The 17,302-nt window shown below is 38.7% G+C and overlaps 1 long non-coding RNA gene across 1 annotated transcript; it reads left to right on the top strand.

Moving 5' to 3' along the window:
* Positions 1–13,417: 13,417 nt before the first annotated feature.
* Positions 13,418–16,323, top strand: LOC106042215 (uncharacterized). Its single transcript, XR_001210987.3, has 3 exons — positions 13,418–13,565; positions 14,576–14,687; positions 16,177–16,323. It is a non-coding gene; the product is annotated as an uncharacterized lncRNA (long non-coding RNA).
* Positions 16,324–17,302: the final 979 nt, after the last annotated feature.

Below are 17,302 nucleotides of genomic sequence, written 5' to 3' on the forward strand. Positions count from 1 at the left end.
ACCAACAGATTTATGTCTGAATTTTACCTCCTGTTGCATCTTAAGCAGGTGAAAATCTATGTTAACAATCCATTTTCTGTTTCACCTCTCCCTTCATGTTATCTTGAAGAAACTGATTATAGACATACTTTTGAAGTCTGATTAAAGATTTGGAACACTTTGTGAAATAAGGATTCGTCTGATGTGAAATGATTGGTTCGGCTAATTGGAAATAACACGTTACCAGTCTGGGACTTCTGGAAGTGAGGCTTGAGATTAAGATGGTATAAGAAAATGTAATAAGGCACGGGAAAGGGGGGGAAGTGACATAATAGTAGTTAGTTTCCCACAGGTAAATTTAAGTAAACAGACTTTCATATGTATAAAGCATGAGCTAAAGACAGTTATTTTGGACTTCAGTTTTCACTAATTTTTGTATCTCTGTAGGAATTTGTGGAGGGACTCCAGCCCAGTTTAATTGGCATTCCTGAGGACCAAAGCTCACGTATTGAACTTCAGTTTTATGCAGCTGGAGAATTCTGCATGCAAGTTGGCTTAAAATTCTATTGGAATTGTGGAGAAGTGTTTATCTTTTCTTGTTAAACTGTATGTGAAAAAAATTGCCTTGTTTATTCAGCCCTTCTCCATTAAAAGCCATCCTGCAAACAGTGGGTTCATTCTCAAAAACATGAATGCAAAAATGTATTAATTGCTGATGAGTACATTTGTTTTTGCCCCATTACCATAAGCAAGCAAACAAAACTGGGAAGAACAACAACAACAACAAAACCAAACACCAAAACAAACAAACAAACAAAAAAACCCCAAGCCAAACCACAAAACAGTGCCACAAAATTGATTGCTCTGGAGAGACAGAGTTTTTTTTTTTTAATTTTTCTTCACATCTCCCCACAATGACCACTCACAAACACGCAACTTAATCTCTAACGTACTAGGTATCTTGCATTCAAGTTACTAATATCATAGATAAAATCGTGGAATTTTAATTTACTGTCACAGAGCACACTCTGATACTCTTCTACTGTGCTTTGGTCCCTCATTTTGTACCTACAGTAATTTTGGTGCAAATTGTAATATTTCAGTGCAAAGAGGAAATTATCTACAAATACAAAGCCAAACGAGATCCATCTGCAAGTCAGGCTGTGCATCCATGTTTATGTTACGTAGGACATCAGTTCAAGGGTTTATTAAAATTGGAGTCGCTGCTGTAGCTTAGATCTTTGTTTATTCCTGCTAAAGCAGCACTATGAATTTCCAGTGTAGATGTCCCTTATAATCTTCTATCTCTGCTGAAATAAATCATGTAGCAGTGAAACTGGGCAGGATTATATTCAGTAAGAGGAATATAATTTCATTTTTCTGATTTGTGTTGATAACTTTGCCTTGACTTAAAAAGCTGGTTTAAGCACGTAACCTTAGTTTCCAAGTAATACTTGGGTATTAGCATAATAGCAGTCTTGATTCTTTTTTTTTCTCCCCAGAATTATTTTCCATATAAATTTTTAGACATTAGCAGACTGTCTCAAATTTGACTGCTTAATCTGACTGAAAATAATGTGTACGATTTGGCTGCTCTAACAGCTACTTGTTCCTCTGAAATTCAGCAATTTCTTCTCTTTTAGAGATAATACCAGCAATCAATTTACTCCTTTTGTCCTTCATTAATGATTTTTGCAGGGGGTTCATTACATTCATGAGAATATAATGTAGACACACTTACCCAGGTGGAGAATATGTGTCTATCTGTATGTATGAACTTAGTTATAGCTCCATCTAATCATAATACATTTTCTAGCCGCGCACAATGTGCTGCCTCCATTAAATCTGCAATTTGAATCTTTTACCAAGGACTGAGTTTTTGGAAGAGGATTTAAGGGCAATGAATGCCTAGTTTCAAAGGCCTATGTCGCATCATTGCAACAAATTTCAGCCAGGGCACCTTCTCTTTTTTTTTTTCTTTTTTTTTTTTTCCTTCCCCCTTCCTAGTCCCATGGAAGCACACACCACCTTTTACTCACCTTGTTGTGCTTTTGGCATTCCAGACAGCTCATCTGTAGAGCAGTCTCATTCCTTTAATTTCCTTTTCTCATTTCAGTGTGATATACAAAGCATCATGCACTAACTTGTGCACAAAATCTTGTCCATAGTGAATGATGGCCCATGATAAGTCACTCTTATTCTTTAGGTGGGCAGGACGGTCACCTGCTGTTAAACATTCATTCAGAACAGGCTAGTTCTGCTGTCGTAGAGGAAAATGAATGCTTCCCCCTGATTCCCCCATCTACCTCCCTCTCCAAGGCCTTTGAGTCCATGAACTTCCTTGCTCCAACAAGGAACATGGGTCTTTGTCAAAGAGCTGGCCATGAGACCCGTGCCAAAAGGGAGGTAAGAGTGTGAGTGGAAGCAGAAAGTGGATTTGGGTGACCTGTGGAACTCCTTGGCTTGTTGTAAACGTTACGCAGAGGTGAATTTCATACACAATCAGGAAATCTCTCAGAATGCAAAGTTTGCCCATGAGCTGGGTAACTGACTGACTGGTAATTTCATGGAGTTTTGGACTAGTCCTTCTGTGATTTGTTACTGATGATACCAGTCTCCTGTGCATTGGACTGATGTTGAGAATTCAGGAAATGCAATGTAAAGGTGGTAAAACAAATGTAGCCAAAAAAGGGTAATCTTTGCAGCTCCTCCTTGGAAATTGCAGCAGGAGACTGCAAGAAAAAGGTCATTGTATGTGATGACATGAACAAGGGGAAAAAAAAAAAAAAGGTTTGTACTTCTGTACTTCAGGCTTCAAGCTCTGCTTTTTATTTTTCTTTTTCTTTTATTTTTCTTTTATTTTTCTTTTTTCCTATTGCTTTTTATTATTTACCTGTTTATTCCCACACTTTTTACATCAGATACTGCCTCTGTCTTCTCTTACCACAAGTGGTATCCACTGAGGGGATCAGGGGGCTGCCTCTTTTTTATTTGTGTGCTGAATATTTGGCAGGCTGGCTGCTGGGAGGACCTTTCTTGGCTTCCTCACTGTCAGGAAGGGGTCTGGCCACACAGTGATTACAGTAAATCTTGTATGATCTCTTTCCACAGGTATGGAACTGAATCTCTTGTAACAGCGCGGCGCAGTTTGTGATGTCCTTGATGAACACAGCAGTAACTGTCTTGTACTCCAGTGGCTAAAGCAACTGAGAGACAGAAGAATCCAGCTGTAATATAAACTTGTAAAACAGCAAAGTTTATACAGAATATCTTTCTTTGGTAGCATCTGCTTTCTACTGGCAGACCGGGACAGATTATAGAGCAGGTTTCAGCCATTTGTAAGGAAAATTTGAACTGAAGCTTGAATTTAATATGTATGTTAGCTGTTATCTGGAAACAGGGACTTAGTGAACTTTCTAGCTAGCTATTCTGTAGAGGACGTAAATCATAAACCAGCACTTTTCCCTGGCACTTTCACATCACGCTCTTATAGCTTTGTGATATGTAGCAAGAGAAGTCACACAGAAATGTGAGATTTGTCTCAGTCAGTAGAATTTTCAGGGTGTAAAACAGGGAGTGGGGGAAAAAGAGGGTGCTTTTGTGGAAATATTTAGCTCAACTTTTCTTATGGTTTACTGATCTAATAGAAGAAATTGCATGCTAATCACAGAGCATGGAGAGTATTAGCATGTAGAGGGTTTTAATGGGTTAGTTCAAACTGAAAATAATTTAGTAATTTGCACTGAAATTGTTTAATCTTATTCATTGGATTTAAAAAAACCTCCTGTTGATATTACAGGCAATGTTTTTCCTAGTTTGCATTTTAAGTGAATTTAAGGCTGTGGAAAGTGCTTCCTTAAGGGAGAAGTGTTCTAAGTAGATCAAGAATGGTGCAGCATGGATGGCATTAAGAATTTGTCAGCAACTTCATCCTGGGAAAGTCGCCTCAGGACATATGCAAGTAGTTCAGCAGTCATGTCTTTTCAGTTTTGCTGCCTCTAGAGATACTAAAGGTGATGCAGCAAGTTAGCATCATCATCATTCAGAAGCTGTCCTGCAGTAACATAAACCTGCCATTTGGTCTCAATCTTCAGCTAACTGTGGGGAGAAATAGGCTTTGACATGCAAGCAGTTTATGTTTGTGTTACTTGCTCTTCAGTTATGTGGCTGGTGATACCCTGCTGCCTTGAAATAGCTGTAAGGTAGCATTTCTCTTCTGTAAAGGGAAGAAGGCTATGTTTAATTTCTTTGAATGGATTTTAACTGGTGACTTGAAATCTACCTTCTAATAGAAAATCTCACTGAAAGCATCAATGCATACATCTACTTCATCTTTTTGGAAATGAAATCACCACCTATTTCTCTAATAGTCCCAGTTTATTTGCAGTGAGACTGTTGACAGAAACATATCTGTAGGAAAGGGTTTGATCCCAGCAGGACTTGTGGACTTAACAGTGGTTAAACATGTGAATATCCATTTGAAAAGTCCACAGTTCTGTCACTACATAATTTGAATTTTATATTCAGGTTTTTCTCACTGTTTAATGGGAAGCCTTATTCTTGTCTAGTATGCTCATTGGAAAATGTCTTTCCAGCATCTTGTGTTGAAGCACCTGCACTCATGTAATATGATGGTAAAATATAAATCCATGTAAATAATTCACAATCACATTACTGTGAAAACAGTGCTTTTATGAGGTCTCTCTGAAAAAAAAAAAAAAATCTGAGAAGGAAAGGTTGGCAAACCACTACGGGTGTTGAAAGGATATTAAGAGTGGCTGTGCTGCTAGGCTTTCTGAGCAGAACAAATCATAGAATCATAGAATAGCTTGGGTTGGAAGGGACCTTAAAGATCATCTAACTCCAACCCCCCTGCCATGGGCAGGGACACCTCCCACCAGATCAGGTTGGCCAAGGCCCCATCCAGCCTGGCCTTGAACACCTCCAGGGATGGGGCACCCACAGCTTCTCTGGGCAGCCTGTGCCAGGGCCTCACCGCCCTCTGAGTGAAGAATTTCCTCCTAATGTCTAGTCTAAATCTACCCTCTTTTAGTTTAAGACCATTCACCCTTGTTCTATCATTATCTACCCAAGTAAAGAGTCCTTCTGCACTCCCTACCCACCAGATAATGAGGTTCATGTCCTTTTGTTCTTTCAATATCCTTTCCTGGTAACTGCTCTCCCCATGTGGTTACACAGATTGTCAATCTTTACTTTGTAGATCAGGATTTATTTGATGATATGCACTTGTTTATCACTGCCCTAAAGTCATGCATTGAAGAGTTAGCTACTGAGTATGCAGTTCCAGTTCGTACTCATTGGTGACCTTTGGGCTTCTGCACTTTTTTTTTTTTTAAATAATGCTTTTCAGTAGCATTATAGCTGCCATCTAGCAGTTCCAGTGTTTGGTGAATTTTGTTCCAGGCTCCTTGATTTCATTATGCCTAGGTCTATCTTGACATTTCTGTATTTGGCAGCATTAATTTCTATAATAAAGTCACTTTCTTTGGGTGGCAAAGCCAGGAAGGTTCCACTGTAAAATGCCAAGGGGGATCAGAGTTGGTCTTTGCTGCTAAGGTATGCATTAAAAATGGATTGTATTTCACTTCCTCTTAGTTAATCCATATGCTTGAAACATTCTTATTCATGTAAACTGAAGCAACAGATTGCTTTGAAGTGTTTCTTATGCCAGCAGATCTTGGATCAAAGAACTGAGACTCAACAGCTTGTACAGATTTTAAAACATCACTGCCCCTGCTCTGCAAACTACTGTATATTTGACTTTGATATCATAACTATTTACAGTCATTTCCACTTCTGTCTGGTGCTCCCTTAGAACTGCTCAGTTGTTAGCACAGCACAAAGTTGGATAGATTAAGGAAATGTTTTGTTTTACCAAAAAAAAAAAAAAACACAAAAAAATGCACACCACAAAATAATAAAAAAAAAACACCAGCAACTCAATAGTCAAAGTTCTTGGGGAGTAAGTCTAAGTAATATTTTTATTCCAGGGTTTGGAAGATCAGATGGTTTGTATTATGCCTTTGGCAGTGTAACATCTGACTATGCTGTGGTTTTGGTATCTTAAAGCATCCAGTGTCACAGATTTGTGTGCTCCATTCTGCTCTTCCCTTCCTCACCCCCGCCATGCCTGGCTGCCTGCTGGTGAAAGCGGTCCTGAGAGTAAGACTTGAATGAGTCTTGAAGACTTATGAATCTGGAAAATTAAAGTGTCTGAAATACATTATTTAGGAACTGTTACTCTGAGCTGGTGTTTTATGCTTAATTGCCCAGTCCTGGGTGGTAAAATTGTATTTGAAGCTAGCTGTCATTTCCCTTACTGAAGTGTGACCGTACAGTCAAAGGGAATGGGTTTCCAGCTCGCGCCCTCCAAATAACCAACATCCCTGTCTACATGCACGCCATGTCCTGAGATCTCCTGAGGAAGGACGAAGTGATGGTGTGTATTTGAGAAGATTTTGGACTGGTTATCTGTTGTTAAGTGTGAAGAATTGCTGTTTCAAAAACGGCAGCAGCCTTTCCAGTATCAGGAGAATGGGCTTATCACAGTTGTAATGAGAAAATCTGGAGGAGGTAATCAAGCCTAAGTACAAAGGCAGAATGTGTTAAAGAAGGTTAGATCTGTGCTCTGCTTTACCTTATGCAGGGTGCTATTCAGTGTGGCTTTTGCTTTATTGTATCTATATACCCAAACCAGTAACAACAAAACAAAGTCATAAATCTTACTACCAGCAGTGCTGCTAAAACAGATGTATGATCCCAGGTAAAAGTGGCTATTGCATTTTTGTTCTGTGATTTTTTTTCCCAGTTCATTTCCAAACCCTGTTGTGCCTTATTGAAATGCTACGCTAGCAATGTTGAAAAGTCATTTTTGTCTGCTTAATTTTGGAGGTGATGATCTTGTTTGCCTTATACCTAAATGTTGACCTGGAATTTCTGTTACCTATTGAGAGTCAGAAGGCCGCTGCTACAAATGACAGCATCTTAGAAAAACTTACCACCATTTCTTAATGCTTACGATGAAGTAATGGGTAAAAGCTACTGGAGTGCAAAGCCTTAGAAACTGAAACAAACAAATAAATGCCAAAACCACAATACAATATATTCTTGCCTTGTCTGCATTTATTTAACCAGTAAAAGAAAACAAAATACCCCAGACAGGTCTTTTGCAAGATAGAGCAGTATCCCAAGGAATATTGGAGTCCAAGTTAAGAATTTCTATTTTTGCAGATGTTCTGTTTCCTGTCTGTGAGAACTGACTACATAAAAGCACTGGGAAAATTATATTGAGAGGATTCAGATAAATATCTTCCTTCTACATCTTTCACCACAGGTATATCCTTTATTCATGGTTTCTGTGCTGTAACTGTGTAGTGGAGAAAGATGACTGACTTAAGGTATGTTAGCGTCGTGTGATGCACTACTGCTTTCAGGATGCAATAGATGACCGATAGGCAGTGAGACTGCACTGAGCAAAGTCATTCAGAGATCCTTCTGCAGTTTCAAAGAACAGTATAGCTACAGCAACATGCGGTTATGTGTGCATGTAGGACTGTGCTGATACGGTTCTGCAGCTGGAAGCACACTGTTAGCTTGGGTATTTTTCTGAGTGCTTCTGCACAGTGCACAGCAAAAATTGTGAAAAAAAATTTGGAAAAAAAAAGAAAGAAAAAAATGCAGCCCTAAGGCTGTAAACCTGTAAGGGTTCTACAAGGGACAATCCTCCTCCTGATTTAAAAAAGGTAATTACAAGTATGGGCTAATGGGCAGCATCCAAAGGTAGGTGAGAGCCAGTCCGTGTGCACTGAGATTAAATGTCACAACCGTAATGTGATGCAACTGTACAATATTTCTAGTACCCGATGGACAAGGATAATTCAGCTTGTGCTGAGGCCCAATAGCATGGCAAATGGATGTTTGCAGTCAGTAGATTGACCCCAAGTAGTTTGCTGTCTACTACACTTAATGGAGGTGCTTTTAATCATGTGCTTATGCGACATAATCTGCTTCAAACGTTCTCTGTTATACATGTACAAGTGTTAAAGCAGCTGGAGTGATGGAACAGGAGATGACTGGACATCATTTTATAAAAGCTGATCTAATGTAAACTAATAGTCATGCATAGTTATGGAAAGCACCTGTAATGCTTAGCTACGATCACCCTATCAGGTGGCAACACTGTTGTAGGTGCATGCTTCCTGCCTTCCATTGCTTCTGATGCCAATGCCTTCAAGACGTTCTGGTGACCTCACATAAAACACTGAGTTACCTTAAATCTTTCAAATGGGTAGCTTTGTTATAAATAATAACAATAATAATTGCTTCCCCACCCATCCAAAACAGAAAGGTGTTGTCAAGCAGGAGCTTTTTGGCATTTTGCAGATGTGTAGCATATCTGTAGATCCCTAGAATGTGGGTGGCCAGAATAGAAAAATGCTTTGAAATAGTTCAACTTCATTCAGACTTTTGAACTGTTCAGCTGTTAGAAACTGCCATGGTAAGATGAATTGATTTTAGAAAGTCTGATTTGGATGGAAAAAAAAAAAAATAAATCCTGTCTATGATGGTGTCATCTGTGTCTAGTACAACGTATGTGGTATCAAATCAAGTTTTCTTGTTGCTTGTGTTTTACCCTCTACTTGTATTGTTAGTATTTCTCACCATTTAAAATGTGTATTTCAGCAGAGCTAGGGATTGAAGTTTTTATATCTACTGCAAACCACATTGGCTGCAGACATCCAGCTAAAAGTGAGCAGATTGTATAGCCCGATCTAACTATAGTATTCTGTGAGAGATATTTAAAATGAACTGAAATATCAGAGCAATGCCTATATAGAAATCTTAAAGCAAATGCACTTAATTCTCCATAAACAAAAGAGACCATCCTAAAGGTATCTGAAAATCATGCTACATACTGTAGAAGAGGTGCAAATTGTTTTTCTGGTTTCTTTTTACCAAATTAATTTACTTTCTCATCTAGGTAGATCCTCTCAGTGGTAAATTGCTTGTAGGATTAGAAGCTAATTGCACCAGTGTTCATTGATACCAATTACACTTTTCTGTAGAGGTTTTGTGTGAAGCCTTTCAGAATGCAGATATATTACAACTGCAGTAATTGAAGATTATTGTATAAATCCTCATCTTCATAATAATTTTCCATGTGTTCACAATGAGTTTCATTCTTACTTTCATCTCAAAATTAATACTTTAGCTGAGGGGTGTTTTATACTGCAGTTTCCAGAATGCCTGTGTAACTGACATCTGAATATTCTCAAAATTAATTACAACGTGTCATTTTGTTGCCCCCTTGATGGCTTATGACTTTCTGATGTCCTGATTTATTATGACATCACAAAGTACCTCATTGTACAAAATTGTACAATAAGGTTTCAAACTGTGTATTACATATTATTTCTATCTTGAGGCCCTATCACTTATTTCACAAACAGTCCAACCTTTCCTGTCAGATGGTATTGTCCCAGTGGTGTATTCCTGCAGATTTAGAAGTTTGTTCTCAATACTGAAATGTGTCCAGGCGTTATCTTATTATACACAAATGGAATCTTATTCAGACTGTTTTTTTTTTTTTTAGTGCTTTCAATTTATGGTAATGTTACCCTGCTCACTTATACCACTGAGTCCTACAGAAGCATTGATGGTGTTTTTTTTTTTTTTTTGTTAAACTTCTTGCTCTATATTGGCAGTGAAAGTCTGCTTGAAGATAACTTTTTCCTATTTAACAAGGCAAACAAAATTGTCAACTCAAACTCCTTCAGTGCAAAGCAAAATTTTAGTCTCAAGCTGCTGTTCTAATTCTAGAAGTTATGATTTCTGAGCAGGTTCATTATTTATGTGACATGACTTTTTCCATCAGTAATTCTTAATTATGGTAATTAACAGAATAGAGTAATTTGCATACAAAATAAGTAAGGTGGCACTGATACATTGTTACTTAGGGCAATGTAGATTATACTGATTAGTGCAAAAACGCTTTCTGCTTCAGCTGATCAGGGAAAATGGAGTATTGCACAAAGGGTATTGCACAAATGGAGTACTGCACTGATGTTATGTGTACTGAATTATCCCTCATATTTTAACTACAGCTATGATCATGGAATGAGACTTCAACAACTGCTTGTATATGTTGTATATGTTGTATTTGTTCTCTTGCATATGTTCTCTTTGCAGCCACTTCTGGAAGTATTTGGAGGCTTTTAGATGGACTGGAAGTTCACTGGGGCCCCAAGTCTGGGAAAAATGGCATCATGTTTTTATCATGAGCCTGCAGAATAAAGAAAAATATTGTGATGATACTTGTAGTGTGCTCTTCTCCTCAGCCTTCTGTACGTTTCTGTCCTGGCAGTACTCAGATTCCCTCATCTCTCAGATAAAACAGCTTGACTTATTTTTCTTGGTTGCTTTCCTGGTTTCTTGGATGCAAATCTGTAGAGATTTTTATCAGGACCATTGCAATTTCATCTAAGAAGTGTGAGAACTAAAGGAATACTGTCTCAGTAGTCCTTCTTTTCAGTTTGCTGTCAAGTTTTCTGTCCCTGGTTTGGTGGTTCTCCTATTTTTTATTTTATTTTTTTCTGGTTTCTGACCTTACTTTCAAAGTTACTCTTTTCACTGAACATTTGAAGTAATTTTTTCCTCCACAATCTCACCTTTACTTCAAATATTTTTTCTCTATATTTCTTACTCTAAATTCAAATGTTTATAAATAACTGGACAAATTTTGACCAAACTGGCACGTTATCACAGTTTTATATGGCTGTCCTAGGCTCTTCTTGAGAAAAGAAATATTTTTTTTTTGCTCCTTCCAAGCCATGTGTGTGTGTTTAATGGCCTGTCTGTTTTTGTGAACTGTCAGATTAAGGTGTGTATTTAAGATCTTACGTAAGATACCTCTGATACATCTTCTAAATAAAATTATGTTGTAGATGAGACCAGAGTTTCATCTATCCTTTTATCTGTCTGTTTATATGAGATGCCTATGTAAAATCTTTGTATGAGGCAAATCGATGATGATGCTTCTTGCCAAGCAATCTTCTAAGCTCCACTTATTTATCATAGGTATATCGTGAGACACAGGTGGATGTCTTCATAGACAGCAGTCCAAATTGGACATATTTTTTCCCTCCCTCATGAGCCTTTCTAGTCTATTTTTGACTGCAAACTGTTAATTTTCTCAATGTCTTGGGGCAAGAAGCTCCACAGCTAAATTGCACAATATGTGGCGTCTCCTCTATTTGTTTTTTGCACTTACCACCTGCTAGTTTCATTTAATTGCTAGTAATTGCTGAATTGGAGATAGTGTGTCCATTCTACTTGCAATTTTATAGACATATCTCAGAAACTAGCCAATATTTGACGCTTTTTTTTTTTTTGAGTGCCAAAAAGACAAGAAATTTTCATTAAAAAAACCACAATGGAGCAATCAATTGATTCACAGCTCATTACTACATGTGCAAAATCCTTTTCATATGTGGCTCGCTTTACATTAAGTGTATACTGAGTCAGTAACGTGCCTTTGTGGCAAAGATGGTTGAACCACGTAATGGGTTTTATTGGCAAGACTGTGACCAGCAGGCTGAGGGAAGTGATTAATCCCCTCTATTCAGCACTTGTGAGACTGCATCTGCAGTGCTGCATCCTGTTATGAGTTCTCCTATATGAAACAGACAGTGACATGTTAAAGCAAGCCCAGCAATCAGCCATTAGGCTGGTGGGATGCTGGAACGTGATATGACAAGGAAGGTCTAAGGGAACTGGACAAGTTCAGCTGGAAAAGAGAAGGTTGAGGGGAAACTTTATTTGCTGTCTTCAGCTGTGTAATAGGAGGGTAGTGGAAAGAAAGATCCAGGACCTTTTCTTGGTGCTCAACACTTGTGAGGGTAAACAACAAAGTGAAACACAGGAAATCTCAATTCAGTGTTGTATTGGGTTTACATGGCAAGGTTTTGGTAGCAAGGGGTGCTGCAGGGCTGGCCTCTGTGAGCAGAGCCTAGTAGCTGCCCCATGTCAGATCAGAGCCAGCTCCAGGTGGCTCCAAAAGGGACCTGGCGCTGGCCAGAGCTGAGCCAGTAACTGACACTGGTTGGGCCTCTGGGAGAGCAGATTGAAGAAAGGGAATGATCTGCTGTGCAATAGCATCTGGGAGAGAGAGGAGTGAGAAAATGTGAGAGAAGCAGCCCTGCAGCCCCCAAGGTCAGTGCAGCAGGAGGTGCTCCAGGCGTGCAGCAGCAGTTCCCCTGCAGCCTGTGGAGAGGCCCCTGGCGGAGCAGGCTGTCCCCCTGCAGCCCATGGGTCCCACACGGAGCAGATCTCCACGCTGCAGCCCGTGGAGGAGCCCCTGGTGGAGCAGGTGGATGTGACCTGGAGGAGGCTGCGGCCCATGGAGAGCCCCCGCAGGAGCAGGCCCCGGGCCGGAGCTGCAGCCCGTGGAGAGGAGCCCACGCAGGATCAGTTTGGGAAGGATGGGGGAGCAGGGGCAAAGAGTGACTACGAAGGAGTGGTGGAGACGAAGCATCAGGGACTGACCGCAGCCCCCATTCCTCGTTTGCCTGACGCTACTCAGGGGGAGGAGTAGAAGAAGGTAGATGGGGGGGAAGGTGTTTTAAGTTTGCTTTTAGTTTCTCACTGTTTTCATCTGCTAGTTATAGGGAATAAATTATATTAATCTCCCTATGCTGAGTTTGTTTTGCTCATGATGATAATTGTTGAGTGATCTCCCTGTCCTTATCTCAGCACTTGAGTCCTTTCCATCGTATTTTCTCCCCCGTTTCTTTTGGGGAGGGGGAGTGAGAGAGTGGTTGTGGTGGAGCTCAGCTGCCCAGCTGAATAACACCGCCACGTGTGTAAGACAAGTTTTATTTTTTTCCACAATGAAGATTGCCAAATATTGGATCAGGATGCTAAGAGTTATTGTGAAATTGCAGTTCTTCAAGATACTCCAAACCAAACTGGACAAGTCCTTGACCAGCCTGATCTAGTTGACTGTGCTGTTAGCATGGAGTTGGTTTGAATGACCTCTGGAGGTTCATTCCAATATGAATTATTGAATCATTGTATGAATTCATATCTGTTGTTCTACTGCCTGCTCATATAATAGCGTGAGTTCCTTCCTAATAACACTTCCAATTACTGTCCTGATTCAAGGTAATATTGCTAGAAAACTTTGTTTTACAACTTGTTATACTTTTTTTTTTTTTTTTGAGATTGCTTGTGAATACATGGTACAACTGCAAGGTATTTTCCTTCCACTGCGGTATTCCACTGAGTGGAAGAACAAATGGCTAGTTTTCTGTCTCTTAACACTTAATGATTATTTATTATTAGCTTGATTTAATCCATGTGTGCTGTTTGTTTATCTGTTTGACCCATAGTTGCTTGTGTTCCTTACAAATTCTTCTGAAGGGGCTTCATTTGGAACCACTCGGAAATCTGAGAGTACTGTATCAGCTGGATCTTCTTTGTCCACCTGCTTCCTGATGCTTTCACTGAACGTAAAAATCTATGACGTGTGACTCCCCGTTGACAAAAGCTATCATGGTTTTATTTTGGTGGGTCATGCTGATTAATGTGTCTACTCGTGCTGTTCTGAAGAACTGTGGGTGTCAGGTTTATTTGTGTCTGGTTCCTAAATCTGACTTGAAAGGACTCTTTACAATGTGGTGGCATGTTTTTAATGCTCTTCACTTGTGGTAAAGGTGCAATTGGACAGGGACCGAGAGTTTGAGGACTATATGCTACAATTATTCTCACGTGTTAGGTTCCTCGGTAGCAAAGGGGTGGGCGGTATGATGTGAGTGAAAAAATGGAATTAGTGCTTGTATTCTCCCCTGCTTGTCTAGGGAAGATTAAGACAACTTTCTGTTCTCATAAATAGAAAATTGGCCGTTTCTTTGATTTGGTTAATTCATGATATTGACTCAGTGACTTGCTGGGCTAATAATGCAATACAAAAACACCTCCTGAAGTTTTAGGTAACCTTTTTGAGTGTGTGTTCATTTCCGGTATTTCTCAGCTACAGACTGAATTAAAACTATGAATGTTAAAGCCGTCCCTCTTTCGTAATGTTCCCTTCTTTATTCCTCACTCCTTTCCCTAATTAAAACACTGGAATAGAAGATTGCTGCCTTTGCTAATTTTGTGTTCAAGAAAAAACACAAACACTATGCTCCCTCAAGAAACCACTGAGTTTTACTCAAAAAAATTGAAAGAAATTTCATTTTTAAATGGGGAAAAATATCAGACCTAGGTTTTTTACAGAGTTCCTGTTTTATATAAATTTTTGTTCAAACAATATTCTGTAGTTGCTATTTAAGTATATTTTTATTTAATATATTTATTTTTATATTTATTTTTATCTATTTATTTTTATATTTATTTTTTATTTTGTATATTTATTTTGCTTGCATTATTTCATACTTTATAATGGAAACATGGCAAAGTGATTTTTTCCTGGTGATTGGGAAGACCCACATTTTTAAGCTTTAAGAAATTACAAAACATATATTATATATAGATATATATAAATCTTATTTATTTATTTATTTATTTATTTTTATAGGAACGTAATATTGCACATCCTAGAAGTTAAACAGTTAATGAGAACTTGCAAAAATTTGACCTGCTGCAATGTGCCGTTACTAAACTCTGAGTGGAAGGTTGGACTTAGACCTGTAAGTAGGACAAAGTTTGTTTTGTAGCACACAACATTTGTCTGGCTAATCTGTTTTAATATTATAAAATGGGAGAGGTGGTGGTAAACTGGAAGGCACCTACAGAAAAGCTGGCAAAACAGCTGGTAATTTAAAATATGAATGCAAAGAATATATAGGATGGTTTGTGTTCTGTAGGTGTACTAGTGAATTTACACTTCCTATCAAATCCTCACAGCTGGAAATAACCTGAAAAAAATTATTTTTTCAAAAGCTATGTTTTTTTTTTTCTTTTAAAAGAATGTTATTAAAAAAAAAAATCTTGACAATTTTGAAAATGCAAGAGCATTCACTTCCAAAAGTGTTTGCTGAGAAAGAAACTGCTGTGGCTCAGCATGTAGCTAGGATTGCCTACTGGAGTTAAATGCAAAACAATCAATTAATGGACTTGTGTATCCTCAATCATTACCTCCTAGAGCCCTCATAAAATACTCACTGTTATGGCAGTGTTTCTGCTGGGTTTAAAGTCCCTGAGCACCATTCAGATGGAGGAGAACCGTGTGAGTGAAAGGGGTTTGTGTGCAGATAGATGGCTCTGAGGTTGGTGTTGGCTTCCTTCAGAGGCAGAGGAAGATTACAGAAATGCCATTTATAAAGCAGTAGGTGAGGCTCTGTCAACAGCTCTCACCAATAAAACCTGGCTTTGGAAGTACAGAGCTTGGCTGCAGAACCTTGCTTTGGGATTAATTTTACCTTGTATGCCTGATCGTAGAGCCCATGTGTATTATATGCTGGTTTCTGGAGACCTGCATAAACTGCATTGCTTCATCTTGATTTTTTTTCATTTCCTGTTCATTTTTTTTCCATCAACTTGTATGAATTTGAGTTAATCTAGTATATTTTGCATTTTTTAATAGTGTAAGGCGCAAATCCTTTATACAGTATTTAGATTTTCTGACCTTACAATTAGTGTCTTGTTAATGCATCACAGGGTTGTATTATGCAGTACCAAGTGCCCCTGTTAATGTAACATATTTAACAGGCATTATAATAAAAGATGAATAAAATGCAGTAGCAAACTCTTCGAGCTAACTTAGCCCTCTGTCTTTTAATAAACTTGTGCCAAAATGTTTAAGGCATAGGTCTAATGTCTCAGAAAGTGGCAGCAAAAGGCAGCCTTTGTATTAATGCACAGCATTTATTCCAGATAAAGTCAAAATTTCTAGTAATAAGAAACTGACAATAATTAGATGTGAATTTAAAGACAGAAGGGCAGTCATCATGAGGAGAATTATTTGACCACAACTTGAGTCTTTTTCAGCAGACTCTTTGAGAAACCTTTTTTTTGTTTCTTCCCCCCCCCCCAACAGTGGCTAAAAGAAGGAGCTCTGGGGAGAACAAAAGGCTAGAGAGAGCCTGTAATGATTAATTTACAGAATATTCTCCTACCTGCTAACTATTTTGGCTCTAGGACTTCTGATGCTGAAATTGGTTTCTATTCATTTATTAGATCATCTTCTTATCGGAGAAGAGTCTGCGGAGGATCTACTGTCATTGTGCCCTCTGCTGCAGATTTGTTTGTTTCTCTTAACTGCAGTGCAACCTGAGAGTAGTTGCTCAAGCAGCCCTTCCCACCACCTCTGCTTTCAGAGCTCCTGACACCAGATTTCATCTGATATTTAAAGCCTCTCTGTAAGTCCTCTGTTGTCAGTACATATGAAATGAAGGGATGAAAAGAGATAACAAACATGCTGAAGAGCATCTTTCCAGCGAATGAACAGTGAAGCAATAAATTACGTGGTAAATGCAGCACAGTATAGTATCCTGCTCGTGCTGTGTAATTCTTGATTGTAGTAGGTGATGGTGTGCATGCGCAAATAGGGCAAGGCTGAAATACTAGCTGTGCCTCAGTGTGCATTTTCAGGGAGAATAAATGCTGTGTTGATTTACTGGACTTAATTCTGTTTCTGAAGGAAAAAGAATTACAAAAATGCTGTAATTTAGGAAGGTGAACAGGTACATGAATTTCTTCAATTGGTACCAAGGTCTACCATTTTTTCTAAGTAATAAGTGCCATTAATACATTCAGTACTGCAGAGTTTTTTGCTCTTTCCCTCATGAGGATGCTTATAAACTTTACAATGAAGGTAGTAAACTAATGATCTGCAATATTGCATGCCCGTGTCTAAGTGTGCAGGTTGTCTGTTGAAGGTAATGATGCTGCTTATTTTCTGAAGTTACGTATGCACGTGGTGGCTGAAATCTTTCTTCTGAGTGGAACCAGAGAGGTGGTGTGGGGTAAGAGAGACTGCTGCCATCTGGTGTATGTGCAGCAACAGATGCAGACTTGGTGTCATCAGGGTTAAACAGTGGAATGGAAATCTTCCTTGCAAAAAGTTGAAGTACAAAGAGAGAAAACCTTAAAAGCACTTAGCATCTTTTGAAAAGAGCTGTAGGTCACCTCACTTACAAGTTAGCAATAATTAGCAAGTTTCTTTCCTGTCTTCTCTAAGTGTAGGATTTTCTGAACCATAAAACAAGCTGTAAGAGATGAAGGAAGGAAGAATGAGAAACATAGGTATATTGTTTAAAAGAGTGTGTTATTTTTAAACTTAATTAAACTCAGGATCTCATGT

The sequence above is a fragment of the Anser cygnoides genome, chromosome 2 (genome assembly GCF_040182565.1).
Source record: "Anser cygnoides isolate HZ-2024a breed goose chromosome 2, Taihu_goose_T2T_genome, whole genome shotgun sequence".
Taxonomy (NCBI): Eukaryota; Metazoa; Chordata; class Aves; order Anseriformes; family Anatidae; genus Anser; species Anser cygnoides.